This window comes from Sylvia atricapilla, chromosome 2 (genome assembly GCF_009819655.1).
Source record: "Sylvia atricapilla isolate bSylAtr1 chromosome 2, bSylAtr1.pri, whole genome shotgun sequence".
Lineage (NCBI taxonomy): Eukaryota > Metazoa > Chordata > Aves > Passeriformes > Sylviidae > Sylvia > Sylvia atricapilla.
The window spans coordinates 63,525,323-63,544,229 of record NC_089141.1 but is presented as its reverse complement, the minus strand read 5'-3'; the positions used below and the strand labels follow the sequence as shown (position 1 = coordinate 63,544,229).

At 35.5% G+C, this 18,907-nt stretch overlaps 1 long non-coding RNA gene across 1 annotated transcript in view; it reads right to left on the bottom strand.

Moving 5' to 3' along the window:
• LOC136357802 (uncharacterized) overlaps positions 1-18,907 on the bottom strand; it is a 281,008-nt gene that overhangs the window by 99,296 nt on the left and 162,805 nt on the right. The gene's annotated exons all lie outside the window — the stretch shown is intronic.

Sequence of the window (18,907 nt, the reverse complement as noted above, 5' to 3'; positions counted from 1 at the left end):
AGAACTACAGAGAATTCCCCTTTGCATTAGTTCCTTATTCCCAGGAACATCATCATAAATTTGTTTGCCTGGTTCTGACAATGGTAGTGATGTTCAAGCTGTGGAGAAGCAGTAGTTACACTAAATGGTTCTGATGGAAAAGTTAAAGATATTCAAGGCACTGTCATCAGGGATGGACTATTGGAATTTATCTTTTGGAAGAGGAACCTGATGGATTTGGCCACAGTCCAAGGGGTTTTTTTAAACATTTGTTGTCTGCATTGATAACTGCTCTAGGAGATGCCTTTTCAGAAAATGTAAATTAAAAACAAAGTTGTGAAGAAAGATTGTTTTTCTTTAATACATTGAAATCTTCAGATTATATTATTATTTATTGCAGAATATTTTATTATTTAATACAGGAAATCTGCAAAAATCTGCATATCACCACTGCATATTGTTTATATTATTCAGTAATTTCTGGCAATGATAGCATGGTAGAAGTATTAAAGTATTCAAGTTAAACAATACAAATCATTATGTGTTTGTAGTGATTATAGATCGCTTGTTAGTAACTATAATATTTACTTCAGTAGAAATTGCCAGGCTCTATTAAGCCTTTACAGACTTTAAGACTAGAGATGCAATTGAAATCATATAGGATGATACTATTCATAATTTTATTTCACCAAAATTATTCAACTTTTATTATGAAACAAAATATACATTAGCTATGAATTGTATTCTAACTACTTTGTCAGTATTAGTACAGAACTTTGAAAATATGTATGTTCATTATAAATTGTATTAATTTATGATCTCACTGTCTGACACTTCTGGATTTGCTTCCGACAGCTCTTTGGAACTAAGGCATACGCCTGTCCTGAGGCACTCATATCCCTAAATGTCAGATAATTTGTCATTTACCCTTCTCTGTAGATTAGCAAACTCATTTTAGCACCAAAGGGTTTTTTGCTTACTCAGATCTGACTTACAGGTCATGTCACTTGCATAGCTAATATAATCATAAAAATTACATGTGCAATTTTCTTAACACTTTTTTTTTTTAAATTTTTAAATAAATACTCCCTAAGTTTTTCCAAGATGGAGAATTATGGCCATTAATATTAATAGCTTAGACAGTTATAAAAGCATCTGTGAGAAAAAAATTGTATAAACTGCTCTCTGTTATTGTACGGTACTATTTCATGTTCCTGGTTTTTGTGTTAGATGAGAAGTACTTCAAACATAATAAGCACAGTAAGTGACAAAATGGATCAGCTTGTAGGCAGCTGTTTGCCTGCCTCTGTTCTTCCCAGTACAGCATGACTTCAGTGGGTCATGGGTTTGCTTACTCAGCACAAGTGAGTGGTCCTGTGTTTCTAAAATAGCTGTGTTGACACTCTCTTCAGGAAAAATGGTAGGGAATTTTCAGCTTTTACTCTGTTTAACCCTTTATTCATGAATCTCTCTTTTCATTATGTCAGAGTCAATAAATACACAAAATGTCAGAGTTTTAAAATTAAAATATATTTTAAATTTATAATGAATCAAATAGTAAATAAGCAATTTTTTATGCTGTCATGAACTTTAACTGTATATGCTTATAGAAGCAAATTATATTCCATGGCTTCTGACAATTTTTTTCCTCAGATTGGAATAAAATGTAAAAATTAGGTGTGTCACAACCCCAGCTGGCAAGCAAGCACCATGCAAACACTTACTTGCTGCCTCTCACCTTGGTAAGGAGGATAATCAGAATGAAAGTGTAAACCTGGTGGATTGAAACAAAGGTGTAATTTAGTGATATAAAAAATAAAAATAATATTAATAATAATAGCAACAATAAAAACAATTATAATAGCAACAAAAATAGCAATAGTAATGACAAGGAGAGGGAGAGACAGCAGGAAACCCCAAGAGAAACAAGCAATGCACAATAAAATTGTCCACCACCAAAACCCAGCCCATCCCTAAACAGCAATCAGCATCTCCTGGTCAGTTCTCTCCAGTTTATGTACTGGGCATGTCCTTCAGTATGGAATATCTCTTTGGCCAGTTCAGGTCAGCTGTCTTGGCTGTGCTTTGTCAGGTACTCTTGTGCACCTCCTCACTTGCAGAGCATGAGACACTTAAAAGCCCTTGAGTTAAAGGAAGCTCTGCTGAGCAACAGCCAAAACATCATAATTGATATCAGGTTTACTCAGTATTACTAATAGTCTCAGTATTACTAATTCCAAATAACCACAGCACTGTAGCAGCTACGAAGAATATAAACTGTTTCCCAGACAAAACCAATACAAAATGTTGTATGAAAATCTGTAAAAAAGAAATCTCTTCATCTGCCTGTGAAATCCAAACACTCTGCTTGATTCAGTCCCTGTTAAAAATCTATGTCATGTCAAAAGAAGTGCTCCTCACACTATCAAAGAAGAAGAGATATCACAGCAGTGATACATATCCAAAACCTGTTTGTCAAGTCTTACCACTCCTCCCATAGCTGCTTAGGTATCCCCTTAATGAAAGTGCTTGGATTGTCTGGACTGATATGTTAGAAAAATGATTCAGATTCCTAGCTGGTGATTTACACTAGGGTCAGCAAAAATTATAGAAAGAAGCTCCAAATGCAAAAAGGGAATGAGCAAGAATTGCAGTCCTAAGGCCTTAACTAAACCTTCTTTTCTTTTTTCACCTGAAAAATGACAGAGCTTTGAAAAACACTTAAAAATTCTTCTGTGTTTCCTCTTGTGCTTTGGTTTATGTTCAGTTTGAGAGTTCAGCATCTTGAGCTCAGCCCACAGGTCTTCCTGCTATGTCGTAGGCTGCACAGGACTTTGGCTTTTGCAAAGTGGACCAGAAATTTCTACTTTCTTTATGATACAGAATAACAGGGGCAAGTCCACTTTTTATCAGTAATTTTGTATAGGAATATCCACTTGGATCTGGGGAGTTATAGAACCAATTCACTTCCCTATTTGGAGGGTTCAGACCCTTACCTTATGCCTCATTGGACACTGCACTTTGTCCAGGCTGCTCTGGAATAGCTGACAGTTTTCCTGTGAAGATCAAGTGAAAAATTAATTTTTAACAAAATATAAAGGATAAAGCAATCTAAGGGGCAAGAAAGATAGAGTTTGTGTTGCGATCCAGTTTTTAAAATCTGCAATGGTGTTGAAACTGCAGATTAATATGAAGACTAAAATATAAATTTATTTTTTACTGTCCATATTATTTCAGGTTTTTTTATGAGAGAGAGCAGAGAAATTTTAGTTCTGATCTTGCTGGGATCAGTTGGGCAAGAGGAAGTTCAGATTGCACATCAGGAAAATGTTCTTCAGTGAGAGGGTGATTGGCCACCAGAATAGCCTCCAGAGGGAAGTGGTCGTGGCACCAAGCCTGCCAGAGTTCAGTGTGTCTGGGTGATGCTTTTAGTCACATGGTTTAATTTCACATAGTCGTGTGAGGAGCAAGGAGTTGCACTTGATCCTTACAGCTCCCTTCCAAAATTTTCCTTTGTGCATTCTGAGATTAGATAATACACCCAGGTCTCAATGGCTATATGTCCAGAATTAAAAATATCTCCTTCAAGAAGTAAGCCCTTATAGCCCCTTATGGGCTAATCTATTCTTTACTAGATTTTGCATGCCCACACTAAAATCTCCTTAACCCATAATTTGTCTTTTTTTCATTTCCTTGTTTGAAGGTGTGGTGGTGTGTATTTTTTCATCCCAAGACACCTGGGTAATAGAGTCATGAGATTGTCAACAAAGTTAATGCTTTTAAGAGGGAATATTGAAGACATGCCTTAAGGCCACATGCCTTAAGAACTGATATGAAGGCACATGGAGTGCTTGATAGTGTTGGTGTGACAGAAAAGAGAATTATGTACATGAGATGAACTAAACCCTTATTCCGTAACAGCTCCGTAGAACAGGCTCTCTAGTGAGATGAAAATATCATAGCTCTTCATTGTCCAGACTCTCATCTCTTTTTGAGAAAACCTAAGTATTTTATGCCAAGCCATAAGCCATGCATTTTGTGATGTAGGTGCTTTATCAACTGATGAGCTTACTGCTTATGGAAGTCATTCTTAGTGTTAGTCTCTAAGTACTTTGAACTTTTCCATTCCATTTCTATTACTCCAGTCTGATCTGCTACTATTTCCTGCCATATGATATGATCCTATATTGGCAATATTTCCCAGCTTTATGCTGTTGGCACATTTCATTAGGAAGCTCTTAGTTTATATTGCAGTGAAATGTACTTCAAGGTATGTGTCAGCCTGTCTGCAGCCTGGTACTTTAAAAGCTCACTCTATCCCATCACAGGAAGGTTGTTCCATTTCACTGTCATTTCAAATGCCTTGCTGACTCCTGTAGTATTTCTGGCTTGAAAGTGTAACAAAGCCTCATGGGGAAATTTAGTGTGCTGGATAGTGTCCAAGTATATTTGGCATAGTTACATACCCACCATAGACATTATCAGTTAATCCTTTACCTCCACACTGCACATCACTGCCACTTCTATGAGCTGAGGTAATGCTTTTGTCTTTGCAGCATAACTAACTTTTAAGTTCTAACTCATGTTCTCTGCAAAGTGACCACATTTTCTGATTTCTTGTGTTTCATTATGCAATACTGGTTTGGTTTTTTTCCAAAGGTTTAATTCAGTTTGTCTTTTAGAAGTTCCTTTACCCTTTTATGTCCTATTGTCTGAAATGTTCCACTCTTAGTAATCAGTTCTGTTTTCTGTTCTGCATAAGAAGCCATTAAATTTCCTTTTATTATCTGGTTATGTCTAAAAGCCTTAAGTACAGTATTTTTCTTGTGGTTTGGAACCATGTTCACATGCCCAGCTGATAATAATCCTACAAGGTTTTCTGTTTTTTTCATTTTTGGAAGTGAGACTATTAATTATAGTTCTACATTTATTCAGCCTTATAATTTAATCAAAACTAATACCTGGCTAAGTATGAATACAAGATTTTATGGTTAGGTTCTCTGTACTGTCCTTTCTCCTGTTAAAAGGAGCTTAAAATAGTATCTATTGGGTTAGTGATTATTTCCTGAAGAAATGTTGATTATCATCTCCAGATCATCTGACCCTGACTGTCATTATCTTAGCATGCATTTTAGTTCTCTCTTTAGGCTTTCACTGTTCATTATACCATTAACATTTACTGCTACCTCAATAGTGATACCTTTATTGCTCCCTGATGTGGACACAGTAGATTTTTGATAGCTTTTTAAATTCTGCCAAATATTTCACCAATTTTTTAGTTTCACTATAGTCAAGGTGGTTCTACAACATCAATTTTGTTGTGATACTGTGTAAATAACAAGGTTGGGAAAGATACTAAAATGGATGTGAGCTTGAAGGCTAAAATTTATTATGTTTAGTATTTATAATTTTTATTTCTCTATCTGAAAAATATATGTAGTCTTCTTGTTGTCTTGTTCAATTTTTATTACTATGCCACTCTTTTGCTAATTTTTTATCTAAAAAATAAAAGAAAATAAGCTTTCTCCTCCAGAAAGCTTTACATCTATTAGAACATTCATGGAGCAGTTGAGGATTTTCTTTCCCCTTGAGTCTTTACTTTCAAAACCATATATGTGTTAGTTTAACCTTGGTACAGATGCTTAGCTACAGGCTAAGAAAAGAAAAGTTCACTGTTAAATGACTCATTAATCAGCTTTAAATCTGATGAATAATACTTTACAACCTCTTTGACATGTGGTAGAATCTGCAGCAAGTTTGGAATAATGGTTTCACTTAATAAACACCTGATTAGCATTGTTTAACAGGTTTAGATTGCATGAAAACAGTAAAATGGCCACAGTCTATCTAGTTAATTCCTCATTAGCAGCCTTACATTCACCGTGTTTGACAGACTGTACACCAGCTTTGACACAAGGTGACCTCTTGCATGGGCCTGTTCATCACCTTCAGTCTGTCATAAATGGAGTCAGTATAAATGTCAATAAGAATGTGCCATCACCAGAGATTTCTGAGAATTAGAATCCATCTGGTATCATAAAGGTTATTTTTTCCAACCTTATCATTACAGACTTGATGAAATTATATTGAGTAACAGGTAAAAATGTAAGGAGATAAAGCCTCAGTAAAATGTCTGGGTGGAGGCTTTTATTTAATAGATGTTGTAAAAGCTGAAAATTTGCAGTATGCAATCCATAATCCATTTCAGAAAGTTGGAAAAATGTATCACAGCTTATAAATGCATAGCTTTTATATTTTAAACAAACATGAAAATATTTATTCAGCCAAAAGCTTTGGGAAACTGTTTGCTACTTTAATTTGGATTAATGCCTTTCTAAAATACATTAATTTTTTTTCTTTGAAGAGTGATTATAATTTGATAGCTCATTCCCTTTATTTCCTCACAGTGTGGGTTATTCAGGAGCAAATGACATCCTGGTTCTGCTGTGGGGACAAGAAGAAAATTTTAACTAAAATAATTGAAGAATCTGATGCAGTCAAGTTATTCTCCAATATGAATTAATCCCAACTTCTTCCCTGATGTGTACTCCATCTAACAAAGCATAATGTAGCACCAGACAGTGCAGTGGTCATAGAAGATTAGTCACCATCACATTACGCAAATTACATCTATAAGGTAGGAAAGATCCCCTGCAGACCTTCTACTGATTGAAAAGTCCTGTGAATTTGCTGAATGAGAAAATCTTTCCCCGTACTAGTTTTTATCATGAAAACCCTAATTAAAAAAATCTGTCCTTTAGAAGTTATTTCTAAACTAAACTTAAGTGGTTCTGGAAATATGGTGGTGGAATATACAGTTTAGCCTACTATACCCACAGTGCAAAGCACAAGAGTTGTGGAAATTTCTTACAGAGATTATAGTCAGCTGGTAAATTGAAAAATATACAGTAAAAAACGGAACAAAAGAAAGCGCATAGGAAATGAAAGAATGAGTTCTGAGCTTTCATTGGCCATGAAACACAGTCCCCATGGAAAACCACTACCTTCTATTCTACTGCTGTCTACTCTGCTGTCTTTCCTGAATCAGTGGGGCACCAGAGAGAGAGAAAAAGGAAACCCAATAGCTAAAATATTGAAGACAGTTTCAAAAATATTTGAAGACTGGGGTATAGGGGGAAGTGGTAATTGTCATAAAATTCAAAAGCCTTAATCAACATGTACTTACTCAAATATTCAGTAACACTGACATGAATATTGTAATTCCTCTATAAGATATATTCAGACTTTTATTCAAGAAAGCACTCAAATCTATGCCTTTGTCTCACTTTTCTCAATTGTCTGCATAGAAATCTCAAACAGCTCTACATAATCTAAAATGGGAGAAAAATTATCCAGTGGAGAATTAAAGATGAGCTTCACATGGCATTATGAGGATTTCTTGTGTTCTCCGGTGAAACACTCTGTGTTCCAGAAGAAGCCTGGAAATTCAGTACATAAGATCATGCTGTCCAAATTTAGAGTACACAATTTTCTTTCACAACAGTGATTGTGTCAGCCCTGAGGAGCTTCAGTATCATCAATAATCTTCAGGAATTCTGCTTAACTAAGAGAGACAGTGTCAAGAATGGTCACTAAATCTTGCTTATCTTTGTCCACATGATTATTTTAATTAATTTGATTGAGATTAATTATCTTAGTAAGGTGGCTGTCCTCCCTCTCTACTCTGTTCTGGTTAGGCCGTGGTCAGGAGTGCTTTGTCCAGTTCTGGGCTCCTGAATTCAGGACTAGGAACTACATGAAAGGGTCCAGTGGAGGGCTACAGAGATAATTAGGGGACTGAACTAACTCTCTTATGAAGAAAGACTGAGTCAGCTGGGCCAATTTAGCCTGGAGAAGACTGAGAGGGGATCATATAAATGCTTACAAATAACTTAAAGGGGATACATCAAAAGGATGGAGTTAGACTTTTTTCAGTGTGCTCACTGATGGGATAATGGGCAACGGGCTCAAACTAAAAAACAGATGAGAGGAAGTCTCATCTGAATATTAATAAAGCTGAACAGGATGCTCAGAGAGTTTGCAGAGTCTCCTTCTCTGGGGATATTCAAAACCTACCTGGACACATTTCTGTGCAGCCTGCTCTGGGTGACACCTGTTTTATCAGGGGATTGGACTGGATCTCCAGATGTTCCTTTACAACCCCAACTCTTTCATGATTCTGTGATTCTTCAGAGTGTTGAGCTTGCAATTCAGCAGTTTAAATTTGGGTTTATTAATATTTGGCAATTAAAGTGGAATTATTCACAGATTCAAATATAAGTTTCTAAATATGCCTTAAGAGAAAAAAAAAAATAAAAAAAAAAATAAAAAAATGCAGAGCACTCAGGCATTTATGCCTTTGGAAGTACTCCTGCAGACAACTTTCCCGCAGTGCTAGCAAGAGTGCAAAGAAAGTTGCTGTGCCTACAGAAACGTTATTTTTGAACACAGCCTGATAATTTAAGCAATTGTTTTTGACAGGCCATAGTAATATAGAAGTCACTTGAGGCATAAGTTCATTTTGTCATGTCCAGTTTATATACATCAGATAAGATGACCTACAAAACCAACTTTTCAACGGGACTTTGCTGATTTTCACAATCTGACGACTGAACAACTGATTTTTAAGGCTGCTTTATGATTATATTTAGTAATGACAAAGGTTAATTCAATGATCTAATTTTAAGAGCAGAGATTTGATCTTACCTAGTAAAAGTTATATATTAAATGAGATGTGCTGCTTATCATACCTCATCACAATATCTGTAATCCAAGGCGCTTTTTAGTACACTTCTTAGTGATAATAGAGATGTGAGCTCACAGTAGAGTATTCCAGCTGTTGTTTAGGCAGACATAAGCAATTGAAACTCGCTCAGTAGAGTACTTGTGCAGTTGGTAAAAGTAGGCGGTTACATGTTCTTAACCCAGAATTCATACTTGCTTAAAGTCTAAATATTCCATTCAAATTTTTTTTATGCAATTGTTATTCTTTCATATTTTTTCAATTAACTTTCCACCAGTCAAAAAATTGTACTGAAATGCTTAAAAAAAGCAATTATCACAATTTGGGTGGGTTTTTAATATATATGCTTTATTAATATAATATGTTATAACATTACTGTCATTATAGGTAAATTTACAAACTAATAGATTTAGTTTTAATCTTACTGTTGATCATATCTCTATTTTTATTTCGTCTTTATTTCACATGCCAGTGTAGACCCCAAACTATAAAAGAGAAACCAAGTAAAGTGAATATTGAGTATAGATTTTGGAATACATATCAAAAGTTCAGAGATTTTAAAAATAATTTTGGGAATGAGTTTTTAAATTATATTTTATTTTCATTTTTTTGTACTGTTATGCTTTCCATCATCTGCTCATCAGTATAAGAAACCACCATTATTATACCTAAAAATAACTACATTCACAAGGAATTGTCACTACAAATGATAATATTTGCATATCAGATTAAATCATATTCATCTAAACTAATAGATCACACAATTATTTAGTAAAATGTACACTAACAATGAATTCTACAACTATTTGTAGGGATAGCACTGCTTTTCTGATACTGCAGGCTATATAAGTATTTCAGTATGGAAAAATGTAAAATTTTTAAAACACCTATTATTGGGAAATAGAATATCTTTACTACTATCTAAATCTTCTACAAGTGACTGTCAGCTGTATCAGGCAGAAGGCTTAAAATAACCAATTTCATACCTTTTTTTTGCATTTTTTCCTACAAAATTTAAATGTGATTTTATATCTGTATTTTCTATCTTAATATCAGGTGTCTAATATTTATTCAATAAAGAAAAGAATAGAAGAAAGTGAATTTAACTCTTTGGACCAGATACATTTCGCATTTATTTCACACTGCTTATGCATTTTGGCTTCCCTGAGATGCAGTTATAGTATGCAAACATACTCATAAAATGGGAAATCCCAATGGTCTGATGTTTCTTCCATCACGGATAAAAAGAATGGAGGGAAAGTACTAGCAAATACTAATATGCATAAGAACACTTTTTTGTTTTGAGGATTCCTGCAAAAACTAAGAAGCATGAAAATTCTTCATAGATAGAAATTATTCTTCCCATCCTGATATTCCTTTACATCTACTATTTTCATATCTTTAATATGTGTCATTCAATGCCTCTCCACTCCTTCCAGATCAGCCAAAGTATAAGGCTGGTGCACAAGCTAGATATGTCATTCCTCTATTTTTACATATCCATAGAGTATTCATCCATGTGTTTTGAGTTTGGATTTTGGTTTAGTTTGGGAGGTGTTTGTTTGTTTGTTTGTTTTTCCCTTCACTGTTATTGCTTATTTCCTCTTCTAATTCTTCCTTTAGGCAACTTTTCTTTTAAAAGTTCTTGTTTTAACCACAGTCTTTAAAAGACATAACTTACTCAAAGTTAAAAGTACCTGCTGTTCCAGCACCTATCAAAAACACTATTAAAAGTGTTTTTATTTCAGTTATTTTTTACTCATACCCCAATATACTGTGGAAGTGCATAATGTCTAATGATTTTTAACACACAGTCTATTTAAGTAAAAGGTAATTGCTGGGATGTTAAACTTCAACAACAGAATAGAAACCATCAATCTAATGCTTAAAGAAAATATAGATAGACAATTTCAAAAAAATTATATCTTGCCAGATTCCAAGTACTAGCAGCAACTTATGATGCAGAAATAGTTCTTGAAAGTGTTCAAAACTTTTTGCATTTTTAATTCAAACACAGTGTATCACTGATTTCTCAGTTTTGCCATAATTTACAGAATAGTTATATATAACTGACATTTAATAAAGGTAGATTTCAGTTTCTTGCAGATTTGGTAGGTTTTTTTTCCAGCAAGACCATAGCCATCCATATTGAAACCAAACATGTAGGAAGACATAGGTGGAAGTATATTAAATCTGACAAATGACCTCCCATGTGAAAAGGAGGAAATAAAGATTCATTCTCCATGTTTGTGGGATCATTTTGATGAAGGAAAGGCTAATTGAGGATGACATATATTCTAAATCTAATTCAAATCAGCATTTTTACATGAATACTCATCACATTTCAATGGTATACTCTACCATAAAACAGCTTAGTAAAGACATTGTGAATTAGATTCTGGATTTTTTTTAAATCCTTCAAAAGAATTGACATTTTTAGTAGCAATGAATTTCCAGTCTTAATATTAGTACAATCTAGGTACCTGTGGTATTTCACATCTTCTGTGAGAAGATGATGTTGGAGCTAATTAGAAGACAGCCAAAAATCTGATCCGAGAGATGGAACACCACTCTGATGAAGACAAGACTGTGAGAGCTGGGGTTCAACTTGGAGAAGAGAAGGCTGTGGGGATAGCTTTTTGAAGTCCTCCAGCATCTTAAAGGGGCATGGAGAGAGACTATTGACAAGGGCATGTAGTGATAAGACAAAAGTTAATGGCTGTTACCTGAAAGGGGACAGGTTTAGAACAGATATCAGGAAGAAACTCTTTAACTATGAAGGTCATGAGGTGCCTTAACAGGTTGCCTGGAGAAGCTGTGAATACCCCATCCCTGGAAGTGTTCAAGGCCAGCCTGGATGGCCTCTGAGGAGCCTGATCTAGTGGAAGGCGTCCCTGCCCACAGCAGAGAGGATGGAACAAGATGATCTTTAAGTTCCCTTCCAACCCAGGCCATTCTCCAATTCTATTTCTTAATACAATTAAGTCTCAAGTTTCTGAGAAAATCCCAACTAATATGGGATTATGTTTAGCAAATGTGGGAGAATACATGATTTCTTCCTGCAAAAACATTATCATTGTAATGTTAAATTATGGACTTTCTTCCTTTGGAATTAATTAGGTAATCATATTTAGAAAAAAAATGGTATTATTTTGTCTTTAAAAAATGAGAAGGACTACCATTAAGCCCTGCTGCTTCTTATTTTAAATGGTAAAAAATCTTGAGATCATTATTAACACAAAATTAATAATTCAGTTCCTTAATATATTCATATCATCTTATGAGGCTGTGCCAGAGTCTTTTAGCCAGCTCAGTCACCACAGCACAGCGCTGAGAGTGGGACGTGTATACTGGGCAGGCGATGAGAGACACGGATTGGAGTGCTCTGCTCTACAGCACAGAGGTCTTTATATCAGCACTGGCTGGGAGCAAGGAATGAGAGGGAGGGCCTCTGTTTGCCATCCAGCTCTCCTGAACAGTCAGTGACAGACTGGACCTAGGATACAGTCTGCAGCAGCTTATAAATGGGGGAGGTCCCAGGGACGAATGCCAAATTCTAACCAATAGGGAGAGGATGTGGGAGGAGAAGAAGGAGAAGTTTCGTACTTCAGGAACCAATGGGAAAACAGTGGGAGGAGAGCAGATCACATGGGCCAATGGGCCCATGCTGTTGGATTAGGGGAATTTCTGGGAGTGGGTTACATGACGGTTGGCCTGAGGGAAAGATTGACTTACAACTTTCAGGAAAAAGGGCTTGGGCTAGGTGCTACTGACAGCTAAGGGGGTGGAAACAACTTTCGGGACAAAACCGTTAACTCAGAGAAACAGAGAGATACAGAGCAGTCCATTGCCAATGAAACTCAAACAAACTACAAAAATCTTATGCTATTTTGCTTTCTTAATATAAAATATTACAGATTGTGTAGGTAATATATACTATGAAATATCATGATCACTTCTCACAGAAAGATGAAATTGCATTTTGAAGACATATAGGAAATTATGGTATAAAACTCTGTCTAACTTTGTGTATTGAATGAACAGGACAGAACACTTAGGAAATACTTAACTGAATGCATGGGTAATACTTTTCAACCATTTAAATTAAATTTAGATTCAAATATATTAATGCAAGGAAGGATGGTGCAAACAAGGCTGATAATAGTTGATTTTCACTCTCACAGTGGTCATTAAGCCTTCTCTCCTTCATGAAAAAATCCACCAAACTTCAGGTTTCTCTAACACAGGAATGAAGTAGAAGTAGAGGGGTACCATCATGTGAGAATTTTATTATCCTTCTGTAATTTTTTTCCCTTAAAAATCCCATAACTTTAAAACCGCACCATAAAATTTTGCAAATTTTCTGTTTATACATTGACAATAAAACTGACAATAGTAATTAGAAGCTCTGATTTACCATTTCAGATGTTGGATACACAAGAGAAAAAAATAGTACTTAGAGGAAGATTGCTTTTCATGGAGTGGCCTCTTCAGCTTAGTGATAATTATATGTGACTGTAGCCTTACCAAAACTATTCAAAGAGATGCCAAACAAAATAAGAATGAGACACATAAATTTAAAAAGTTACCAAAAAAAAAAAAAAAAAAGAAAAAGTTAAAAATTAAGTCTACACCTTGCCAGCAGTGAATGATGACAATAATGGGGCTGTTGCCCAGAAAAATAGGCTACAGAGCTTATTAAAGCAACAATCTCCTCAATAAGAAACCAGGAAGACTCCAGGGACATGAGGGCATATTGACATATGTCATCATCCATTCGTGTATGAAAAGATGGTCTCCATCTGGTGGGTGCATAGTAAGCGCTGTGAAGTATTATTTCTACTTTGGAATCCAAATGATATATGTTATATGTCATAGAAAGCATGAAGATCTGAGGTTATGTCTTTGGGTCTGTAGGCAGTGTTATTTCCTTTATTTCTTGAAAGTGTAAAAAGTATATTTCCTTTATTTCGTGAAAGTGTTAAAAGAGCACAGATATGTTTAAGTCAGATAAGCATGTCTAAAAAAAAAAAAAAAAAAAAAGCAAACCAAAACCCTAGATTGTCTTCTTAAATGAACAGCAGTATTTGCTTACAAATCATGTTACTTGACTTCTGGATCTCTTCCTGCCTTAACCTCTGCTAAGCCTTTGCAGTGTGCTTCCACTCATGCTGAACAAATTAAATGGAAAGAAACACCATTCAGTGAATAGTAACAGAAAAAAATTCACATTGCACTGAGTAGTTTACCCATGTAGGTATTTTCCTGTGTAATAATTTACAACTTCTGTCACCTTCCCAATCTACTACTAGCAACTTTGGATATGAGGAGAGCAAAAGGAACACTGTAGAGTATAACTCAGGCTCTGTTGCTTGTAATGATTGTGTTCTTCTTTTAAGGCTTCATTTATTTTTGACAGAAACAATTATGTAGAATTATGTGGAATAATTATATTGAAAGCAGGTGGTATGCAGTGTTCAAATTAGAAAGTATAGAGCATTGTTTGACTGCTATCTGGAATATCCCGGACATTGAATAAAAGTTTATATCAAGAGGCAACAATATTACACTCTGGTAATTTATTATTTAATTCAAATATCCCAATATTCATAGTGTAACTTGACAATATGCAGAAAAAATCCAAGCATAACTCCACAGCTAGGGGTTACTTTAGACTGAAATGCATACTCTTATTTACAGAAAAATAATTGAGCTTATACAATAAACAATTGGCATTTGTATTTAGAAATGTACTTAAGAAATGGTTTATTTTGAATTTAAAAAAAGAAATTTAAAAAAAATATTCTATATATACCCCTATTTTTATTCAATGTTATTTCACAATTTTTCATGTACTTTATCTGTAATAATTGTAGCTGGAATAACTGAAATATAAAACCAATGAAATTTTCCAAAAGTGATGCTACTGTTAATTTCATATAATTATAAAATGGCAAAGGTTAAAGTGTACCTTTAAATTCATATCCTTCCAACCCCACTATCATTGGCAGAGACACATTTCACTAGACTAGGTAGTTCAGAGCCCGATTCAACCTGGCTTTGAAGACTTCTGGTTATGGGATATCCGCAGTGTCTCTGGGAACATGCCTCATGACCCTCACAGTAAAGGATTTCTTCCTAATATCTAAACTAAATCTACCTCATTGCAGTTTAACATCATTAACCTTTGTTGTATCAGTAAATGCCCTTGTTATATTTGGTCTGTATTGTGTTTGTAGGACCAGATTTTGGTAGTGGGAGGGTGGCAGGGTTGTTGTAATTGTGACCAGAGAAGAGTGGGGTGAGAACATGTGAGAGGGACAGCCCTGCAGACACCAAGGCCAGTGCAGAAGGAAGGGAAGGATGTGCCCCAGGCTCTGGAGCTGAGATTGCCCTCCAGCCTGTGGTGAAGACCATGTTGAAGCAGCTGAGCCACACAGCTCATATGGAGGACCATAGGGATGTAGAGATCCACCACCAGAGCAGGGGGATCCCTGAGAGGAGGCTCTGAACCCATGGGAGACCCTGGAGCAGGCTCCTGAAAGGGGCCTGCAGAGCTGTTGAAAGAGGACCCTATGCTGGAACAGGTTTCTTGTTAGGACTTGTCACCCCATGAGGGACCCACACTGAAACAGCCTGTCCTTGAAGGACTACATCCTGTAGAAGAGTGACCAGGAGTAGTGGAAGGACTGTTGCCTGTGGAATGGACTCCTATTGGGGGAAGTTCATGGAGAACTGTGAGAGGGAGAACATGTCTCCTGTGAGAGGGAGCTCATGCTGTAGCAGGGAATGACTCCTCTCCCTAAGCAGTGTCAGGAGCAATGTGTGATGCTCTGACTGTAGCCCCCATTCTCTGGATCCTTGTATCACTGGAGTAGGAGGCAGAAATAGAGAGGAGGAAAAAGAGTGTAGGGAAAAGTGTTTTTAAGATTTTATTTTCATTATATTTCTCATTATTCTGCTCAGGTTTTCTAGCAATAAATTTAATGTCTACAATTTGCTTTGTCCATGAAAATATTTGGTGAGTGACCTCTCTCTGTCCTTCTGTCAACTCCTTGTCCTCACTCAATCCGGCTGTCCATGTCACCAATGGATATGTTAAACAGCACCAGTCCCAGTATCAACCACTTGTCACTGGTCTCCAGTTGCATATTGACCACAACTTTTTTCAGTGCAATCGTCCAGATGGTTCCTTATCAGCTGAGTGGTCCATCCATCAAATTAATATCTCTCTAGTTTAAACACAAGGATGTGCTGTGGGTCAGTGTCAAATGCTTTGCACAAGTCCAGGCAGATGAGTCGATTTCTCTTGCCTCATCCAACCTACTTTCTAATGTATGAGGAACCAAAAATTTGGAAGGATTGCATACATTCAGCAGAACTAAATAGTAGTAATCAAATTCAATTTTAATGTAATGAAGAAAATTCTTTTTGCTTTGATTTTATTGTTGTAATGGCAGAACAAGAAATAAGTCCCATGTCTTGCACATTGTCACTCTAAGTAGAGAAAGGAGTGATCCAGGGATTGCATAAAAGGGGAAGTATTAATTGTTTTTTTGATTTCTATCCATAAAGCAGAAAAGTAGAAATTGCATTTATGAAATTGCATTTCCTTTATAGCTTTCCAATATTTTTATGCATTACATGCAAGTTCTTGGCAGGATGTTGGATCCTGGAGGGGAAAAAATTGTTAAAGTAAAAAAGTTTTTTTATAATACCAAGTAAACTTTTATAGCTTTTCTAGAGCCCTCTGTAGAATCAGGACAATTAACATCTGGTTTTGCTGATGTCTCATTTTGAAAGGTGAAACTTTTCTTGGTATTTAGGTGGTCAGCTTGTCAAATCTCTGGGTTGAAAAGTACAATTTTTGAGTTACTTTCTCTCACTACAGAATACTTGTTTCTGTTAGGAAAAGAAAAATATTCTTTGCCCGTTCCCAGTAAAGCCTATTTGCACTGCAACTTTTTTAGTGCCAAAATCCTTTTTTGACATAATTATAAATTATTAGTTATATACTGACTTTCCCCTTCCTTGCTTGCCCACAAAAACAAAACAAAACAAAACAAACCACCAAACAAACAAACAAAAAACAAACAAACAAAAAAACCAAACAAAAAAACCCTGCAGAAATTAATATTTTCTATTATCTACACAGCCATATTTACACATTTTTACAGGCATTTTAAAAGCTGAGTGTTAAGGAAAGGTAGAGAGGTGAGTTCTTCTGCTGTGAGCAAAATTTAATGACAATGAAGAGATTTATGCCTCTGATTCTCAAAGCCATGCCAGCGAGTACTGCTTTAACCCATAGGTACCTGCATGAGGTCTAACAGAAGTTATATACACCTATTTGTACTTAGTGTGGAGGGAATTTAGGCAAATTTCAGTGGATATTCTCACTGTACTTGCAATGGAATTTTAGAAGAATGTAGAAGAATCCTATTCTTTTGATACCTTTCTTAGTATCTTTGATTACCTCACAATATTTTGGGTTTTTTTTCTTAATATTTTGTCACATTTGTTATTCTCATCATCACTGCAAATGGAAATACAGCAATTGAGATGTATTTTTTGAATGATGTTACTTTTTTAACACCCTAATGCACCGCGTGTTATTTCAATTGTTACACCTTTTATTCAAATTCATGTTTAAAATTACAAATATACTATGGTTTTTAAATGTGTAAACAAAAAGTGTTGTGGAATTTGAAATATTGCACAGTCAGTTTCAACATAAGTGAGTGGTATTAACATAAGAAAATCTGATGTCACTTAATTTAAACATCTTACCTGTTTTAAAATTTCACTGTATCTAGTTCTACAAGAATAAAATAGGTTGATTCTCTGAAAATTTACTGGATTACACAAATTTCTTTCCTCTTCATTGGAGGAAAAATGCACCATCCATTAGAGCAGGACATGTTGCAAGATCAAATTTATACAATTTCCTCTTATATTTCTAATAATCATCAAGCTGTAGAACGTTCTGAGTTGGAAGTTGCCTACAGGATCGAGTCCAACTCCTGACTTCACACATGGCAACCTAAAAGTTCAGTCATATCAGAGTTGTCCAAATGTCTTTTGAACACCAACAAACTTGAGCCATGACCAGTTCCCCAGGGAACTTGTTCCAGTGTTTGGCCATCCTCTCAGTGGTGATTTTTTCCTACTATGCAACCTGAACTTCCTTTGACATAATTTTGAAGTCACTTGTGTGTGACCAGACACCTGAGAGAAGAGATCATCACCTCTCTACCCTCTCTTCATCATAAAGAAGTAGTAGGCAGCAATAAGATCACTCCTCACTTTCTTCTTCTCTGAGCTGAACAAGCCTACTCTTCTCAGCAGCTCCTCTTCAGTGATAACTTCTAGTCCTTTCACTATCCTTTTTGTACTCTTCTGCCCACACATTATAAAATTTTAGATATTTCTTAGATTGTTAATCCCAATCCTGCCCACAGAACTGAAGGAGAGGCCAATCAGTGTTTAGTATTGTGGGACAATTTTTTCTTTTGCTAGTTGTGCTGCTCTTGGTGCACCACGGGATACAGATGTCACTTTTGGCCTCCAGAATGCTGTGATGACTCCTATTGAGCCTGTGAACAACCAAAAAACCCAGATCCATTTTCTACAGAGAAGGACTCCAGCACCTTGCCTCACAGTCTACAGGTACATCCAGGATTACGCCATCCCAGGGGCAGAAACCACTATTTTTTTTGTTTAATGTCAACATGCACCTGTTTATTGCTTATTTAATGCGTATATATATGACATATTGTAACTCATCTCTGAATACACCTAGGTGGTCACTTTTGAAGAAGTTGAGGATGAAATGGATTTTTTTTTTCATCAATAAAACTACAACAAAAAATGGATGGAGAAAAGGATCTGGAATCCTTTACAGGTTAATCTGGAATTTTCCAATAGTGGTGTTTTCAGAAAGTTATTTCTAAGACAAGCTTTTGTTTCCTGTACTCTAAAAAGTATAATATGCAATTTCAGTAAACTTTCTGTAAAACATATTATCATTCTTACTATTATTATTAATAATATAATATAATATAATATAATATAATATAATGCTAGTAATAATAATATTGAAGAAGTAGAAAGGATATTCATTCTCAGGTGGCATGTATAGGGCAAAAGATGGCTATATGAAAATTTAACAATCAGTTGCATTCT